Source organism: Lacerta agilis, chromosome 12 (genome assembly GCF_009819535.1).
Source record: "Lacerta agilis isolate rLacAgi1 chromosome 12, rLacAgi1.pri, whole genome shotgun sequence".
NCBI classification, from domain to species: Eukaryota; Metazoa; Chordata; class Lepidosauria; order Squamata; family Lacertidae; genus Lacerta; species Lacerta agilis.
Window position 1 is genome coordinate 373,315 of NC_046323.1, and position 13,079 is coordinate 386,393.

Sequence of the window (13,079 nt, forward strand, 5' to 3'; positions counted from 1 at the left end):
AGGGGGCCGGTCCACTGTCCCTCAGACATTGTGGGGGGCCGGACTATATTTTTGAAAAAAATATGAATGAATTCGTATGCCCCACAAATAACCCAGAGATGCATTTTGAATAAAAGCACACATTCTACTCATGTAAAAACACCAGGCAGGCCCCACAAATAACCCAGAAATGCATTTTAAATAAAAGGGCACATTCTACTCATGTAAAAACATGCTGATTCCCAGACCATCCACGGGCCACCTTTAGAAGGCGATTGGGCCGCATCCGGCCCCCGGGCCTTAGTTTGGGGACCCCTGCATTAAATAAAGTACAGTACAATATATTCTTTGCCACTAGATGGTGCTCCATAAGAAAAAAGCTCATTTCACTAGTATTTTTTAAAACACATCTGCAGGTTTCAGTCTCTTGCTGAGACAGAGGGTGAAAGAGTCCTGATTTGAACATCTTCGACCCTAAATTTCCACTTCTATCTCCCCCCCACACACACACTCCTCCCTCCCAATGTCATTGCAGAAAACTATCCTCTTTGTGATCTGTTCCTTTCCCTAACTCTGACATGGAGTTTTCAAGAAATGGAGCAGTTGCGCTGATCACTCCACAGGTCCCTGGGCTGCACCCAATCCATGCACTAATTCGAAATTACCCTGGTGGCCAGTTTATTATTTCCTCCATTAAGAAATGTGCCATGCAGGCCACTCTCTGCCTTTATTACTGAATGAACTGCCGGAAGGAGCCCTAAGCGCAGCTGTCAGGCATCTTGTGGTTGCCTCCAGCATGGGACTCCTCCACCAAGGAATGCCAACTTGTCCTCATTTGAGGAGAAGAGCTGTGCCAGAACGGACTTCACTGCATATAAGGCAGCATGGCTTTACAAATTTAATCATCCTCCTCTTATTTGAATGCTGCCTTTCCATGGGTAAAACCACTGTTTTTCTGGGGGTATGCAGGGGTACACATACCCCTAAACATTTTGTGAATCTTTGTACTTTTGTCCATTTACTGTATTTATTTTCCCTGATTTGAACTATAAAATGGTGATTTTCTTGAGTCAAGAAAAAAAATTTTTTAGAAAAAAAAAGCACTGGGTAAAACCATGCTCAAAGTGGCAACATGAAAACATTTACATTTTAAAAAGCACATCAGAAGCAATCATAAACAATAAGTAAAACACATCAAAATGTACAACCAAATTTGAACAATTTCCACATAAATCATAAGTAGATCTAAAAATAAAGATACAAATAAACAAAACGCACCAAAAGTTGACTCCAGCAACGCAGTGGCAAAGAAGGCAAATGGAATTCAGGGATATTTTGGGGTTGGGGGTCTGACAAACCACCTCCAAAAGCTTGAACATAGGAAGCTGCTTTCTACTGAGGCACACCCTGGATCAATCTATCTCAGTACTGGCAACAGCTCTTTGGGGTTTCCTACTGGGGATCTTCCCAGCTTTACCAGGAGATTCCAGGGATGGAACCTGGGACGGTTTGCATGCTAAGCTGAAGCCACAGCAAGGCTACCTTGGAGACACCCTTTGTGTAAAGGGATGCTTACACATAGAGAAGCGGTTGTCCTGGTTTCTGTATTGGTGGTAGCGTGAAAAAATATGTAAATATATATCCCCATCTATCCACGTAACCTTTTAAAAAATAAAATAGGTTTCATATCATTAGACTAGAAAAGTTGCAGATGGCCACTGCCTGAAAGCCAGCCATTTCCCCCTCCACCTCACATCTTCAGATAGAGTTTGGGGTTCATCATTGGTCTCGGGTTCATCAATAAAAAGTCGCTCCCATGACACACCACCACTCCTCAGAGCATTTTGCCAGTTGGTATGTTGTTCAGGTATCTGAGAAGCCAGCAGAATTGTGTCTTTTTGCTGCTAGGATAAAATGCATGTGCCGTATGTTCGAATACATTGTTTAAGGTGATTAATGGATAAGTTTAAAATGTATCAAAATGTATGGCCCTGCTGTGGGTTTTGAAGGCTGCTCCCTGCTAGGCCTTTTCCCAACTGGCCTAGGGGGCAGAGACTCACACAGCTCTACTTCAGAGGGACATTGCCCTGCTGCAAGTCTGAAAGAGCCCAGACTCACTGAAACAAACTGGGGGAAATGTCAAAAATGCTTTTAAATGCTTTTAAACAGTTTTTAATCTATGGCGTTGTAAATTTTGTTTTGTTTGTTTTGCTTTGTTGGGGGTAGGATACATGTTTAGTTGGGGCAATTTTAGAATAATTGTAAATTATTTTTGTTTTTTAAAATTAGTTTCTATTGTTTTATTGTATCGTTTGCATTCTGTTCTTAAGGGGAGAGGGTCAGGGCTGCCTGGGAGTGGGCCACAGCAACAGAATATCTGGGGCAGGTTCCACGGGGAGGGGGGATGCACTGGGACACCCAATCTCAGTGATCACAGGCAGGAGGAGGAGTTATGCTAAGACCAGACCATGTCATTACTGACGAGGCAGGTTTAGTCGTTGTTTGAAGGCTATCCCTGCCTCCAGGTCTGGTCTTGACCGGAAGGATACTGGAATCAGCAAGGGATACCCACATGATCTGAAGGTACTGCTGTGCTATGTCAGGTCAATGATTCATAAGACCACTGCCATCCACAACCTGATTGTGGATGGAGGACTTGACCTGGCATGTGTAACAGAGACTTGGTTGGTGAAGCAGATGGGCCTGTCCTTGCCGCTGCTTGTCCACCAGGTTTCTCTTACGCACAGCAACACAGGCCTTGTGGGTGGGGAGGAAAGGTTGCAGTTATTTTTAGGAAGTCATTAGTTTGCACCAGGCATCCTATTGGGAAGACACAGTTCTCTGAGTGCATGTTCTGGAAGTTGGGCAATAGGGGTAGTAAGGACTCCTTTTGGTGTACCGACCTCCAAGGATTCCGTGGCCGTGCCAGCTTATTTCTGCGGAGTGGAACTATGATATTTGGGACCGTGAGATCCTCGCCATTAAAGTGGCGTTCGAGGAATGGCGTCACTTGCTGGAAGGGGCCCAGCACCCAGTTCAGGTCCTCATGGATCATTGGAACCTTGAACATTTCCAATCCATGAAATGCCTCAAGCCATGCCAAGCACACTGGGCCCTGTTCTTCATGCGCTTTAACTTCCAGGTCTAGAGCGCCAGTGGGTTAGAGTTCATTGTTGAGCCTACCAAGTGGTGATGGTGATGGCAAAGAGGACCTTCACCGCCTCTATTGCATCTGCAGAAAAGAGCAGCAGGAGACTCTTTCAGGTGGTTCATAATTTAATGGAACCACCTTTGCAATCGGGGCCCGGTAAGGACCCCTAGATCTCCTGCAATGATTTTGCAAAGTTTTTTGCAGATAATTTCGCTCAGATTCAGAAAGAGGTAGACTCCACCATGGGAGCAGGGCCTGGGCAGGAGAGTACCAGAGTTCTGTCTAGTCAAGTTGCTGTCTAGTCAAGTTGATCAATTCCAATCTGTTAACCTCTGAGGATGTGGACAGGCTGCTTGAACGAGTGAAACCAACCACCTGTCTCCTTGATCGTTTCCCATCCTGGCTCCTAAAAGCCAACCAGGAAGGGCTGGGTGATGGGCTCTGCAGGGTGGTGAATGGCCAGCTATCACCCAGTCTCAAATCTACCATTCTTGGGCAAGGTGATTGAGCAAGTGGTTGCTGAACAACTCCAGGCATGTCTGTAGGATGCAGACCATCTGGATCCCTTCCAATCATGGGAGTGAAACTGCCCTGGTCGTGCTGGTTGATGATCTCCGGCGGGCTAGGGACAAAGGTGAAAGCTGTTTCCTAGTTCTGCTGGATCTCTCAGTGTCCTTTGATACCATCAACCATAACATCCTTCCAGACCAGCTAGAGGGGTTGGGAGCTGGGGGCACTGTTATACAGTGTTTCCGCTCCTTCCTCCTGGGCTGTGTCCAGAAAGTGGTGTTGGGGGATGAGTGTTCAGACCACTGGGCTCTCATTGTGGGGTGCCTCAGGGTTCTCTTCTCTCCTCCATGCTTTTTAGCATCTATATGAAGCCGCTAGGAGAGATCATTAGGGGGTTTGGGCTGGGTGTTCATCAGTATGCAGATTATACCCAGCTTTACCTCTCTTTTAAATCAGAATCAGTAAAGGCGGTGAAGATCCTGTGTGAATGTCTGAAGACAGTTGGAGAATGGATGGTGGCTAACAGATTGAAAAGACAGAAGTATTGTTTCTGGGAGACAGTGGGCTGGTGGTTGTGGGGGACTGCCTGGTCATGAATGGGGCAACTATGCCCCTGAAGGATCAGGTGTGCAGCTTGGGAGTCATTTTGGACTCAGTTGTCCATGGATGTGCAGGTCAATTCTGTGTCCAGGGCAGCTGTCTACCAGCTCCATCTGGTACGCCGTAGAAACAACAACAGACAGTCACAGTATCTGTCCCTCAGATAAAATACAAAACCGTGTACATCTCTGGATAGAAACGTTTTTTTAAATATTGAACTAAACTGACAATTTCATCATACAAAAAGCATACATAGATATTTCCTCAGAGGAAAAGCCTATATATACTATCAAACATCAAAGTGCTAATTCAAAGTGCAACATACAAAGTGCAATATATAATGTAAAAGATGGTTATGCAAAGTCTATAAGATATATGGGTCTATCTTCCCAATGTTGGAGAAGGTTATACAAAGTCATTCAGATGTGTGAGTATGTCCTCCCGACGGGTGGCCAGCTTCAAATCTTCCTGTTTCACCAGCAGTTTCGTCAAGGTCTGGACTTTATCATCAAATCAGAACTAGGATATTAAACATAGCTAAGCTATTCAAAGTGACTCAGACTCCCATCATTCCAATATAGTTTTGTATTTTATCTGAGCCCCTTCATAGATCACTGCCTTGTCGTGGCGAAGGGGCTTGAATTACTCAGGGAAGCTATGGACAGGTCAAGATGGACAGGTCATAGTGGAGAGTTTGGACCAAACGTGATCCACCTGGAGAAGGAACTGGAAAGCCGCTCCAGTATCCCTGCCAAGAAAACTCCATGGACAAAGACAACAGGCATATAAAAGATATGACGCTGGAAGATGAGCCCCTCAGGTCGGAAGGCGTCCAACATGCTACTGGGGAAGAGCGGAGGATAAGTACAAGTAGATCCAGAGCTGATGAAGCGGCTGGGCCAAAGCCGAAAGGACGCTCAGTTGCAGATATGCCTGGAAGTGAAAGGAAAGTCCAATGCTGTAAAGAAAAGTATTGCATAGGAACCTGGAATGTAAGAACCATGAACCTTGGTAAGCTGGATGTGGTAAAAAATGAGATGGCAAGAATAAACATTGACATCCTAGGCATCAGTGAACTAAAATGGACAGGAATGGGCGAATTCAGTTCAGATGACTATCATATCTACTACTGTGGGCAGGAATCCCGTAAAAGAAATGGAGTGGCCCTCATAGTCAACAAAAGAGTGGCGAAAGCTGTACTGGGATGCAATTTCAAAAATGATAGAATGATCTCTATACGAATCCAAGGCAGACCTTTTAACATCACAGTAATCCAAGTTTATGCACCAACTACCAGTGCTGAAGAAACTGAAATTGACCAATTCTATGAAGACTTACAACACCTTATAGAAATGACACCAAAGAAGGATGTTCTTCTCATTATAGGGGATTGGAATGCTAAAGTAGGGAGTCAAGAGATAAAAGGAACAACTGGCAAGTTTGGCCTTGGAGATCAAAATGAAGCAGGGCAAAGGCTAATAGAGTTCTGTCAAGAGAACAAGCTGGTCATCACAAACACTCTTTTCCAACAACACAAGAGACGACTCTACACATGGACATCACCAGATGGGCAACATCGAAATCAGATTGATTATATTCTCTGCAGCCAAAGATGGAGAAGCTCTATACACTCAGCAAAAACAAGACCTGGAGCTGACTGTGGCTCAGATCATCAGCTTCTTATAGCAAAATTCCAGCTTAAACTGAAGAAAGTAGGAAAAACCACTGGGCCAGTAAGATTCAATCTAAATCAAATTCCTTATGAATACACAGTTGAAGTGAAGAACAGGTTCAAGGATTTAGATTTGGTGGATAGAGTACCTGAAGAACTGTGGATGGAGGCTCGTAACATTATACAGGAGACAGCAACGAAAACCATCCCAATGAAAAAGAAATGCAAGAAAGCAAAGTGGCTGTCCAATGAGGCCTTACAAATAGCGGGGGAGAGAAGACAAGCAAAATGCGAGGGAGATCGTGAAAGATACAGGAAATTGAATGCAGATTTCCAAAGAATAGCAAGGAGAGACAAGAGGGCCTTTCTAAACGAGCAATGCAAAGAAATAGAGGAAAATAACAGAATGGGAAAAACCAGAGATTTGTTCAAGAAAATTGGAGATATGAAAGGAACATTTCGTACAAAGATTACCACAATTAAGGACAAAAGTGGAAAGGTATGGAGATATGGAGGTCTCATACACCCCAGGTAATGTGGTTGCTGACCTTGAGCCAGACATCCTGGAGAGTGAAGTAAAATGGGCCTTAGAAAGCCTTGCTAACAACAAGGCCAGTGGAAGTGATGATATTCCAGCTGAACTATTTAAAATTTTAAAAGAGGATGCTGTTAAGGTGCTACACTCAATATGCCAGCAAGTTTGGAAAACTCAGCAGTGGCCAGAGGATTGGAGAAGATCAGTCTACATCCCAATCCCAAAGAATGGCAGTGCCAAAGAATGCTCCAACTACCGCACAATTGCACTCATTTCACACGCTAGCAAGGTTATGCTTTAAATTCTACAAGGCAGGCTTAAGCAGTATGTGGACCGAGAACTCCCAGAAGTGCAAGCTGGATTTCGAAGGGGCAGAGGAACCAGAGACCAAATTGCAAACATGCGCTGGATTATGGAGAAAGCTAGAGAGTTCCAGAAAAACATCTACTTCTGCTTCATTGACTATGCAAAAGCATTTGACTGTGTCGACCACAGCAAACTATGGCAAGTTCTTAAAGAAATGGGAGTGCCGGATCACCTCATTTGTCTCCTGAGAAATCTCTATGTGGGACAAGAAGCTACAGTTAGAACTGGATATGGAACAACCGATTGGTTCAAAATTGGGAAAGGAGGCTGTATATTGTCTCCCTGCTTATTTAACATATATGCAGAATTCATCATGCGAAAGGCTGGACTGGATGAATCCCAAGCCGGAATTAAGATTGCCGGAAAAAATATCAACAACCTCAGATATGCTGATGATACTACCTTGATGGCAGAAAGTGAGGAAGAATTAAAGAACCATACATAACTCCTGGCGAGGGCCTTCATTCTCACTACCCCTGGGTGTGTCTCATGTAGGGCTGTAATGACCCTTTTTTCGAAGGGGCTCAGGAACGATGACCCTGCTTCCCCATAACAGGCACCCCTTGTGGGCCGACAGTTCATGTTTACGGGTTGTGTAGCCAGCAAATTCTGGCCCGGGGCTGCTGCTGGGCCATCCCCTCCACACCCAGTCCAGGACCCGGGAGATGACCCTATCTTTCTTGGAATGGTGTGCAACTTCTTGTGCCTGGATCGGGCGGTCGGGAAGCAGCTCCAGGCTCATAACCTCTTGTGCGGGTGCTGGGTCGGGGCCTGTTTCTGGTAGTGGTAGCCTGCTGAGGGCGTCTGCGTGGCCCATCGCTTTCCCAGGGCGGTGAATTAGTGCATACTGGTAGCTGGCAAGGAAAATTTACCACCTGAGGACGCGAGGAGACAGCACTTGGGGGGTCTGCTTTTCGGGGGCAAACAAACCAAGCAACGGCTTGTGATCAGTCACCATGGTAAAGGGCCGCCCGTACAAGAAATCATGGAATTTTTTACTCCCTTCACAATTGCCAGACCTTCCTTGTTGATTTGTGAGTAGTTCTGCTCGGCTGCGGTGAGTGTCTGGGAAAAGTATGCCACTGGCACCTCTCTTCCATCTGGGAGTTGGTGTCCAAGGACAGCGCCGATGTCGTAGGGTGAGGCGTCGCATGCTAGCACCACCGGCAGCCTCTCGTCGAAGTGTGCCAAGACCGAGTTTGAGACGAGCAAGTCCTTGACTGCCTGGAATGTGGCCTCCTGGCGCTGGCCCCACACCCAAGGGGCCCGCTTGTCCAGGAGTCTGTGTAGGGGCTCTGCTACTGCCGCCTTATGGGGAAGGAAGGCATGGTAAAAGTTCAATAGCCCCAAGAAGGCCTGAAGTTCAGTCTTGCCCTTGGGCGCTGGGGCATCACAAATGGCCCGTACCTTGTCCCCAGTCGGGTGGATCCCTTCTGCATCCACCATAAATCCCAGAAAGTCCACCTGAGGCACTCCTAGTAGGCACTTTTCCCACTTCACCTTGAGACCCGCCGTATGGAAACAGTGCAGAACGGTGCGAAGGCGGTCCTCAAACTCCTCTGCCGTGGGCCCGGCAATCAACACATCATCGAAGAAGGGGGTGACACCAGGAATCCCTTTAAGCAGCGAGTCCATTAGATTCTGGAATATGCCTGGTGCCACGCTGACACTGAACTGCAGCCGCTTTACCTTGAACGCTCCCCTGTGCGTCACAATCGTCTGTGCCTCTGCTGTGGCTTCGTCTACTGGCAGCTGTTAATAGGCTTGGGACAAGTCCAGCTTGCCAAAAATCTTTGACCCAGCCAGGGTGGCGAGGACATGGCTGACCACTGGCACTGGGTATGCTTGGGCTGTGAGGGGCTTGTTTATGGTACATTTGTAGTCTGCGCAGATGCGGACCGAACCATTAGGCTTGACGGGTGTGACGATCGGGGTTTCCCAGGTGGCATTAGGCACAGGCTCCAGCACTCCTTGCTCCACGAGCCGGTCCAATTCCTCGTCTATACGGGGTTTCAGGGTGAACGGGACCTGGCGGGCCTTGAGCCTGACAGGTCGTACTGCGGGGTCCAGCTGTAGGGCAATGGGGGGGCCCCGTATACTGTCCCAATTTCCCATCAAAAACCCCCGGAAACTCCTTGCATATGGCGTCCACATCCACTTGTAAGCTAGTGCGGTTCACCCCGGTGACGGCTAGCCCCAGTGGTCCAAACCATGCCAATCCCAGTAAGCTAACGTAGGAGCCCTTGACCACGAGCAAGTCCAGTTGCCGCGTCCGCCCTTGATATTGCACCCTGAAGGTCCCCACCCCCATTGTGGGGACCTTACGTTTCTGGAAGTCCCGGAGGGTGAATGGGGCTGGCCTGAGTTTGGGGCCCCCACTAGGGCACAGTTTCCTTAAGGTCCGTGCCGAGATTATGGATAGGGTTGAACCCGTGTCCAGCTCCATGCGGCATGGGGCCCCCTCTATCTGTACCTCTACATAAATTTTCTCTATGTTGGGGTGCGGCAACTGGTATACCTGGTAGTCCGTGGTCTCCGTCGAGTTGCCTTGGTGCGTTGGGCCCCGGGACCTGGGGCTCTTGGGGCGGTCATCTGATGCCTGGCGTCGGATGGGCCGAGCCCGACACACCCGGGCGATGTGGCCTGATTTTCTGCACTGCCTGCACTCGGCATTGCAGAAACGGCAGGTCCTCCTCTCGTGATTCTCCCCGCAGCTTGCGCAGTTCCCTCCTTCTGGTCGAGGCAGCTGTGGTGTGTGCACGGCTTGAGTGCGCCGCTGTACTCTGTGCACCTCCTCCCTGTCTGATCCTGAATCGTCGATGAGGTCCTCGTGGTGGACCCTTGGTTGGGATGGCACGCTCGGCCGTGCCTCTTGCATCGACCTCTCGGCGGCTTCTGTTGCCAGGGCCTCCTCCAGAGCGACCTGGAACGTTAGGTCCTTCTTGGCATAGAGGCGTCGTTGCAGCTTCTCTTTTTTTTTTATAAGAATTTATTGGTTTTTCCATAACAAACAACACTCCAACACCTTCACCAACATTAACCCCAACACTTACCCACCACTATGACTAAACACAAACAAATACACCAACGATTCTTCTTCTTGTTCAAAAAATAATAATTCTTGGTTCGAAACATCATTATTGACTTCCCCTGCTTTCTCTCCTTCGGCTCCTATTCCAAATTTTACTTTAATAACTTTATATCTCTGAAATTAAATTCCTTTAAAAATTCAAAACTAAACATTCTTCTTAAAATCTTGTCTTAAATCAAATCATATTGTAGCTTCATATAACTAATAACAAAACTTCATATCTTAGCATATTGTTCTTCATCTCTAAACACATTGTTGACATATCTTAACATATTATTCTTCATATCTTAACATTTTATTCTTAAATCAAAACATATCTAACATCTTCTTTCCCTTAAACTGCTGCTAATAAAAGAAAAACAAAATATCCCTTTTATAGTCCAAAAACTTAAAAGAAACTTGACACACCGGCTTCAGGATACCAATACAGTTCATCCTATCCCACTTCTAACCATTTTCCCTTTCCATCTTACGTCGGAACCACTCCTCAAATTGTCCTCTTTACTTATGCATCCACAGATCCAGACACAGTTCACGGCAATCCTTGCATAGAGCATCAGGGTACCCAGTTCTTCATCTTCCGGCTTCTCCATTTCAACATTCCATTCTTCTTTTATTTGTAGACTTAATAATTTTTTCGCCATTACTTCCGAGCTCTCACCCCAGAAGTTGGATATATATAACCTCCTCGTCCTGGGTCTGCCACCCTCACAGGACTTTTCTTGTTCTTCTCGGAGATGCCAAGCCATTTTGCTCTGTTCTTCCATAATCCCCTTCAGCTCTTTGCCAAGGCTCTCTTCAATTGCAGCCATATCCTGAAAGGTCTCCTCTGTGGGTAGTACTTTTTCTGCCATATCCCGGTTCAACAACACCAGTTCCTGGTTAAGCAGTTCCAACCTCAAAAAAATAATCCTTTGTTCATCAGTCAGCCCAAAGTCCAAGACCAGCTCGAAAACGAAACCCAGCATGGCTGAAGTGGGCATAGGTGTCAGATTTCAATGTTTTTCTAGCTTAGTGCCAGTACATTTCCACTCAATCTCAAACCTTCGCAGCCATTTTTCCTGGAGCCAGGGCGCAAGGACTGTAATTTCAAAGAGAGATATTCTTCACCATCTTACCCCCCAAAGGGAGATCTAAACAGTCTCACTTGTCAAAAATCAAAACATTGTAACCATCACTGTAACAGCAGTCTGTCAAAACAGTTATTTTCTTTCCACCGAGGGGAGGGAAACAGGCTTCCTTTCCGTAATGCCTCCCGGGTCGTTAAATGTAAAAAAAAAAAGTCCAATCCGATACTCACGACCACCGGGCTTCCTTTTTTTAACTTCTGCAGGGAGAACGAAGTCGCTCACCGCGAGCGGCGGCCGCCGCTTCGCCGTCCCGGTTGGGGCATTTCCCCTATAGCCCGGCTCCGTAGTCCCTTCACCCCCACTCCCCCTTTACAGGGGGAACGGGGGAAGGGTTCGGAGCCATAATGGGCCCGCCGGGGAGCCCGAGGCGCGGGACGCTCTTCCCGCGCCTCACCAGAGCCCCGCTTTGTGGTAGCGGGGCTCCAACCCCCGGGACGGCCTAGGTCGCCTCGCTGCCGAGGCAACCCACGACTGCCCGCGATGGCGCCGCCGCCGGAAGTCGTCGTTGCAGCTTCTCGTCCCTCAGGCCACCAACGAGGCAGTCACGCAGCATGTGCTCCAACTCTGAGAAGTTGCAGAACCGAGCGGCTTGGCGGAGGGAGGTCACAAACCCCGTTATGGTTTCCCCAGGGACTTGCCGTTTTGCATAGAAGGCATTTCGACGAGCCGCCACTGAGGGCTGTGGCGAGAAGTGCCCCTTCAGCCGTTCCACTATTGTTTTGTAAGGAACAGTAGCAACATCATCAGGCGCAATGAGAGCCCGGGTGATTTCAAATGTCTCCTCTCCGCAGACGCTGAAGAATATCACCCTCTTCTTGGCATCATTGGTGACCCCTTTAGCTTCTAGAAGGAAGGTGAAACGGGTGGCGTACGCTTCCCAGTCTCCTGATGCTGGGTTGAATGGCGAGAAGTTGCTGTCAGTTGCCATCTTGAGTTCCTTGGGACCCGGAGCTGAAGCCTGGATACACGGTGCGAGACAGCTGTGCGGCAGGTGGCGTTGCTGCGGTGCTGTATGTGGCAGTCAGCTCAGCGGGATCCCATCCTCGTCGCCAGTGAAATATACTCGGAGTCCAGTGTGACTTTCATGCTCTTTATTCAATCAATCAATCAATAACAATTTATTCGACCGTCAGTCAGAACACAATCATCCATACAAATTTTAAAAATTCAGCTCATAGTAGTGAGGAATGCAGTTCCCCCCAAAACGTTTGCTTTATATACACTATTTACACAATGGGCCCCACGTGATTGGCTAATTCTGGGATACTCCTGTATGCTAATCGGGTTGCGGATTCACTTCCACCTGGAGCTGGATTGGGTGGCTCCTGCGGACCAATCAGACTGCTGCAATCTCAATCCTATTGTTCTAGAACCAATCAAACTGCTGCAGTTTGGATCCTATTCAACTCAGTACATAACAGACCTATATTGGCTCCCAGTACATTTCCAAGCACAATTCAAAGTGTTGGCGCTGACCTTTAAAGCCCTAAATGGCCTCGGCCCAGTATACCTGAAGGAGCATCTTCACCCCCATCATTCAGCTCAGACACTGAGGTTCAACACTGATGGCCTCCTGGCAGTTCTCTCACTGTGAGAAGTGAGGTTACAGGGAAACAGGCAGGTGGCCTTCTCGGTAGTGGCGCCTGCCATAAACAACTATCTGACTGCCCCCCCCCAAGAACTTTATTTTATTTTAATAATCTTGTTGGGTCTCTGGACCGTAATAAAGATTTATTATTATTATTTTAATAATCCACCAACATACAATATATACAAAACACATTTTACCTTTCTGTTCCTCTATACAAGATAAGTATGTATAGAATAAAATATATGTACACTCCATAGTGTTATTTGTCTTTCTGTTGGCTTTCCTTTTATTTTATCCTCAAGTAAATTATATAAACAGTAAATAATAAAGACAGAGAAAAAACAAGAAGAAAAAAGAAGAAGAACAAATTAGAAAAACTACAAAAAACTAATCAACTAAAAAAAGAATAGAACAAAAACTATAGGTAAATATTATTTTACTTATTTAGACTTCC

The 13,079-nt window shown here is 46.9% G+C and overlaps 1 protein-coding gene across 5 annotated transcripts in view; it reads left to right on the forward strand.

The window, feature by feature from the left end:
• ADCY1 (adenylate cyclase 1) overlaps nt 1-13,079 on the forward strand; it is a 185,276-nt gene that overhangs the window by 123,128 nt on the left and 49,069 nt on the right. The gene's annotated exons all lie outside the window — the stretch shown is intronic.